The sequence below is a fragment of the Carlito syrichta genome, unplaced genomic scaffold, assembly GCF_000164805.1.
Source record: "Carlito syrichta isolate Samal-C Ts95f unplaced genomic scaffold, Tarsius_syrichta-2.0.1 Scaffold314772, whole genome shotgun sequence".
In the NCBI taxonomy this organism is placed as follows: Eukaryota; Metazoa; Chordata; class Mammalia; order Primates; family Tarsiidae; genus Carlito; species Carlito syrichta.
The window spans coordinates 526,062-532,932 of record NW_007258868.1 but is presented as its reverse complement, the minus strand read 5'-3'; positions in this window follow the sequence as shown (position 1 = coordinate 532,932).

Below are 6,871 nucleotides of genomic sequence, written 5' to 3'. Positions count from 1 at the left end.
CCCCCGCCGCGCCCTACCCTTAGCTAACATGGCAGCGGGCGCTCCGCCTCTGCTGTCACTCAAGATGGAGGCCGGAAGTGGGTTTACTGACAACGACAGCCGCCTCGACGCCCCCGCGACTCCCGTCACCGATATGGCCGCCCCGGCTTCAGCCTGAGCGTTCGAGACGCTCACGCAGCTGTCTGGGAAGTTCCACCGGGCAGCTTCGCCAAGCCAAGAGGTGGCGGTGCAGAGCCACTGGAGAGCGTGTAAAGCTTCCCATTTTCTTTTTTTTTGAGTCGGAGTCTCACTCCGTCGCCCAGACTGGAGCGCAGTGGCCGCTCCGGGCCACCGCAGCCTCGACCTGCTGGGCTCCGGCCATCCTTCCGCCTCAGCCTTCCGAGTAGCCGGAACTACAGGCGTGCGCTACCACGCCCGGCTGGTGTTTTGATTTATTGTGATTTATGAGGTCTCGCTGCCCAGGCGGGTCTCGAACCCACGGGCTCAGGCAATCCACTCACCTCAGCCTCCCAAAGGCGTGGGATTACAGGTTGAGCCACCAAGCCCGGCACCTCTGACTTTAAACTCTTGGTTCTGTGAATCATTTAGTCATCCTGTTCCTGTTCTTATCTCACCCACCTGGACACAGATCTGAGCACCTTTGCATAATTCCCACAGATTAGGCAGCTTGTATACACAGCACAGACTTGCAGGTTTGGGAAAAGCTAAACATGTTTTTATGTTTTACTAGTTTTAAATTCCCACTAGAATACAGTTATCCGGAAGGCAGCAATTTGTTCATTCTTGCTATCACTTCAACACTGGAAACAATTAGAAGGCTCTCAATTAAATACCTGTTGTGTGAATTAGGACTTTTTTCCTCAAGGAAAATAAAAGCAACCTCATACATATTTTAGACATTCTTGTTCCTAAACATCTTCAACCCACGTTTCACTAGGTCTTTTCACCTTTCTCATGTGGAGAAGGGTTGATGTAGCTCCTCTCCCCCTGCAACTTTGTTGCCTCCTACCTTCATTTTCTCTTTCTAGCCCACGTCCTTGCCACCTTCTTTCTGAACTACTTCTGGAAACGTCCATTTTTTCCTCATTTAATTATATTAAAAAGTATTTCTCTATGCCTAACTCAGAAAATTTGTGTATCCAAACCCACCTGAGTGATTGGCAAAACCATAAAGGCTTCTAGCTGCCTAAATCATCTGGCATTATGTTAACCTATGTGAATGGGACCAATAAGTTTTCCTTTCACAGGAAAAAAAATCAGTTAAGGCAGGAATCATTAAAAAGTCTGTATTTATTCCTAAAATCTTGTGTCTCAAAACTTATTCAAGTTCGTTTACTTGCCAACCAATTTATGTCTGGCCAAGGAATATTTTTTGAGCATGAGTTCCCTGAATGGAGCTCAGAATCAGCTTTCTTAAGTAAACCACACTTCTAGTCCATCTTCTGTTTCAGTGTTTGATGTTTTAAAAGAGTTGACAAGCACTCCAAGAGCAGAATCTTTTCAGATTTTGTATATTATTTCCCAGTATTTTGCAATCTTGCCACAGTAATTTTCTTAGTAATTTGTCTTTAAGAATCCAACAATTTACATATGCATTATGTTAGATTACATTTAATTAAGGACATCATGTATTAAATACACTTGGCAAATATGGGTGCAACAGAAAGGAGCCTTGGTAAGCACATGACTTAACTGGAGGAAGCAGAGGGGCACATGCTCTCTGACTGAGCATCCAGTGCATGTTTCCATTAATCTAGTGAGTCTATTAAATCCTCAGTTAAGAAATACTTTACTGTAGTCATTTTTCCTTAATAAATTTAGATCAGAATTTCTATCTGTGGTCTCAGCACGAAATTTCATGTTTTAGTTTCATTACTGCTTTGGTAAAATTCCTTTTGGAAACTCATTGTTGCAGCTCTGCAAAGATAAGAAGACAAAAGAGGCCTAGGACTGGTACAGACTGGATAGATGCAGTGTGTTCTCCCAGGAGCAAAGGTGAGAAGGACGTAGTAGAAAAGCACACAAAAGAGACCCAAAGTGCTGCTGGAAACTAAAGAGTGGCAAACGCAGGTGACTTGTTAAGCTGCTCCTTCCCACGTGGACTAATTTCCTTTTTTTACTCCAGTGTTTATTTATTATCATTATTTTTTGGAGTTGAAGTCTCACTCTGTTGCCCAGACTAGAGTGCAGTGGCATGCTCACAGCCACCACAGCCTCAACCTGCTGCGCTCAGGAGATCCTTCCGCCTCAGCCTTCCAAGTAGCTGGAACCACAGGCATGTGCCACCACGCCCAGCTAATTTTTTTTTTTTAATTGTAGAGACCAGGTCTCACCATGTTGCTCAGGCTGGTCTCGAACCCCTGAGCTCAGGCAATCCTCTCACCTCCACCTCCCAAAGTACTGGAATTACAGGCTTGAGCCACTGGCACCTGGCTCCCCAGTCTTTAGAAAATCTTGTTCTGCACTAGAGTGGCTTAGCCTGTTTGGGCTGCTATAACAAAACACCATTACTGGCTTATAAACTACAGGAATTTATTTCTTATAGTTCTGAAGACTGGTAAGTCCAAGATCAAGGCACTGGCAGATTCAGTGTCTGGTGAGGGCCTGTCTTTTGGTTTATAAACAGCTGTCTTTTGATATGTCCTCAGATAATGATAGGTGGAGGGGTCTCTCTGGGTCCTCTTCTTTTTTCTTTTTTTTTTTTATTTTGAGTTGGAGTCGCACTCTGATACTCAGGCTGGAGTACAGTGGCATGTTTACAGCCACTGCAGCCTCAACCTCCTGGGCTCAGGCAATCCTCCCACCTTAGCCTTCCAAGTAGCTGGAACCACAAGCATGAACCACCATGCCCGGCTAATTTTTTGATTTATTGTAGAGACAAGGTCTTGCCAAATTGCCCAGGCTGATCTCGATCCCCTGGGCTCAGGCAATCCTCTCGCCTCTGTCTCCTAAAGTACTAGGATTACAGGTGTGAGCCACAGCACCCTGCCGTCTCTGGGGCCTCTTTTAAGATTTTTCTCTTTACAATCTCTTTAGTGAGTTGACTGTGATATGATCACATTCTGTTTGATGCTTGATAATACAATTGCTTTCTTTTTCTTCTTTTTTTTTTTGAGTTGGAGTCTCTTACTCTGTCACCCAGGCTGGAGTGCAGCGGCACACTCATGGCCAACACAGCTTCGATCTGCTGGGCTCAGGTGATCCTTCCACCTCAGCCTTCCAAGTAGCTGGAACTACGGGCATGGGCCACCACACCTGGCTAATTTTTTGATTTATTGTAGACATGAGGTCTTGCCAAGTTGCCCAGGCTAGTCTCAAACCCATGGGCTCAGGCAATCCTCTCACCTCGACCTCCCAAAGTGCTGAGATTATAGGCGTGAGCCACCACACCCAGCCTTCTGGGGCCTCTTTTACAAGAGCATAAATCCCACTCATGACAGCAACACTCCTATAACTTAATCAACTCCCAAAGGCCCTACCTTCTAACCATCATCTTGGGAGTTAGGATTCCAACACATGAATTTGGGGGAGACATAAAGATTCAGACCGTAGCAAAAAGAATGTCTTAAAATTGGCAACTCACGGCCTCTATTTTTTATTTTGACCCTTGAAACTCTCTCAGTAGACTCTCTCCCTTTATTTTTTTTATTTTTTATTTCTTATTTTTTATTTTTTTGAGTTGGAGTCTCACCCAGTCGCCCAGACTGGAGTGCAGTGGCCGCTCCCGGCCACCACAGCCTTGCCTGCTGGGCTCAGGTATCCTTCCACCTCAGCCTTCCGAGTAGCCGGAATTACAGGCATGCGCTACCATGCCCGGCTGATTTTTTGATTTATTGTAGAGATGAGGTCTCGCTGCCCAGGCGGGTCTCGAACCCGCGGGCTCAGGCAATCCACTCACCTCAGCCTCCCAAAGGCACGGGATTACAGGCTGAGCCACCGAGCCCGGCTCGACTCTATCCCTTTAATTGTGGTCTGTATGTTTATAGTTTCTCGGCATAACAAAGACATATATTGTTTGTCTTAAAGTATTCAGGGAGGACTTGATTCTTCACACTGAAATTCTTTTCCTGGCTACATGCTATAATCAGAGGATTCCCAGAACTGCATCTACCTCCTGTCTTATATCTGAATCAAAAACACCTGGCAGTTTATCTACCTCATCAACTCCCTCAACATGGCTTTACTTCATAACTGTAAATTCTGGATCAAATATTTTTAAAAGTATAAACAGTATATTACTTTTATTCTTTCTCTTGCCACAAGAAGTGGGAAGAAGACAAATTAGTAGTTAGAAAACTATATTTAGAGTTCAAGCTTGGCCGTTAACATGTAGCATATAAAATCATGACTCAACCAAAAGTTAACCATACTTTTGATGACCTTGTTCCATTCTTCCTGACATCCACTAAAAATCTCCAACTCTCTAAATCTCTAAAGGACCCACTTCTGAACACTATCAACTACCCACCACCACCTACCCTGCTGATTTTTACATGAAATAATTACAGAACTTTCCTTCTGGATTAAAGCAAAATCCTGTGAAGCCCTAGTTTCTACATCCACCCTCAAGAAGGTCCAGGATTGAACCCACCCTGTTCCATATCAACCATTCCCCAAAACATCAGTCCTTGGTATTGTGTCTCCTCCAGAATCCTTTCGATCCCATACTGCTTCCTCTCCCCAATTTTCCTTCCTTCCTTCCCATCTTTTTTCCAAACATTTAACTGTGTCTTGTGAAACACCCATGCCAACAAATGCCTCAACATTCTTTATCTCTTCATGGGCTTTTCTCTATATCTCTCAGCTATATAGGGAAGGGAAAAGGAAAATGTTTTAGGGATAAAGTATACAGGGGCGTGGAGGCCTTAGGTTGAAATGTAAATGAGTGTTTATTTTATTATTCTTCTACCTATACATATTCATTACATACATGCTTTTATATGCATGACCTACTTCATAATTGAAAAATATTTTAAAAGTAACAATCACTGTTTCTTTGAGGCATGCATCATCTAGTCATAACACTCTTTATTTCTTTTCGTCAACCACTGCCAGTTACTGAAGAACTGGTTGCTCTCCCTTATCTATTGCAGTATTGATTGATCATCTTCTCTGCAAGAGCCTGCTGTCAATCTGGTTGATTTCAGTATCCAATTCGTACCTGTCCAACAAACTGGATTCTGAGTTCCTTAAGCTCCTTGATTCAGAGTTATTTTTCTTCCCACTTTCTCAGCCTCTCTGCACTATTCAAATCAGAAATGCCAAAAAGCCACCCACTAATTTAAACTCGACTTTCCAGGTGTATGTTTGCTTCCGTTACCCTCTTTTCACTCGTTTTTCTACCTCGTTGGATCTCCCATTCCCACAAATTTCTTTTTATCCCTTTCTTTCACTCCCTTCCAATGTTCACTTTCCTCTGTAGATATTTTAATCCATCTCCTCCATCATTCTTTTGACTTTTTTCGATTTTTAAAAAATCAATCTGTCAGCCGGGCTCAGTGGCTCAACCTGTAATCCCGTGCCTTTGGGAGGCTGAGGTAAGTGGATTGCCTGAGCCCGTGGGTTCGAGACCTGCCTGGACAGCGAGACCTCATCTCTACAATAAATCAAAAAATCAGCCGGGCGTGGTAGCACATGCCGGTAATTTCGGCTACTCAGAAGGCTGAGGCGGAAGGATTGCCGGAGCCCAGAGGGTCGAGGCTGCGGTGATCGGGAGCGGCCACTGCACTCCAGTCTGGGCGACAGAGTGAGACTCCAACTCAAAAAAAAAAAAAAAAAATCAATTTGTCTTTTCATTGTACTTTCCTGGAAAGACTCCATACTTGCGTATGTCCAACCATTCTCTTTCCTGCTCTTGAGAAGCTCAACTTTTCTAGAGAAACTCATCAAACTGTGCTGAATGGTACCACAATAAATTTGCAGTCACTGAGCTCACTGCTCACTATTGCTGGATTGTCTATGACATTTTCCATCAGTCCCTTCTCTCACTCCCCATGGAAACTTCTCAAGTTCCTTCCTCTCTCCTCAAGCAACTGACTACACCAGGCCTCCTTCTACCCTCCACAGATGACTTCCCTCTTTCTTCAGAAAGTAAATTTAAACTATCATACACAAATGATCTTATCTTCTAGTCCACACATCTGGAAATAAGGATATGTATCAATCATTCTATAGCACTTTCTTCCTAGAGAAGAGTTGTGTCTCCTTACCACATTTGGGATTGCCGCCCTTCTTTTTTTGGGAGCCATCCTCACTTAATCATCTCTCCTATTCCATATCTTCCACCTCTCCCTTTCTACCAGCTCTTTCCAACCAACATTTAAACATTCCAACTAAGTTTCACCCTCAAAAATACCTCCTATAACTTCAGTTTCTCTTCTGGTTCTTTACTTCTTTCCTCCACTTCTGTTAAGAGAGGCATAACTTCTGATTATTTTCAGTAACTGAGTAGATTTTTAGTACCAGTCTTTTCTTCGGGTCCAAGTCAAGTACAAAATGATTAGAATCATGAGAACTGTACCATTCAAGTCTACTAATTCCATTCGTTGATGCTTGATTTATTGATTGACCCAAAATGTGTTTCTTCTTTTGTTTGTGCTGAACAGTAAAACAAGCTAGGCTAAGCTAAAAGAGCTGGTGTTAAATCAAACAATCCCTGTCCTGTCCCAGGAGGTGGAATTTTCATCATCACTCATGGGATCGGTTCCAAGCTGAGTCCTGAGTGAGTCCACCCTCTTTGTAGACCTTGCAATTGGGAATGCAGTTCCCAGTTCCAAGACGTCATCAGCCGAGAAATAGAAGATCCTTGAAAGGCCATGTAAGTGACCTGATAAGTGGTTATACTCCAATTTCATAGCATTTGTTTTGATGG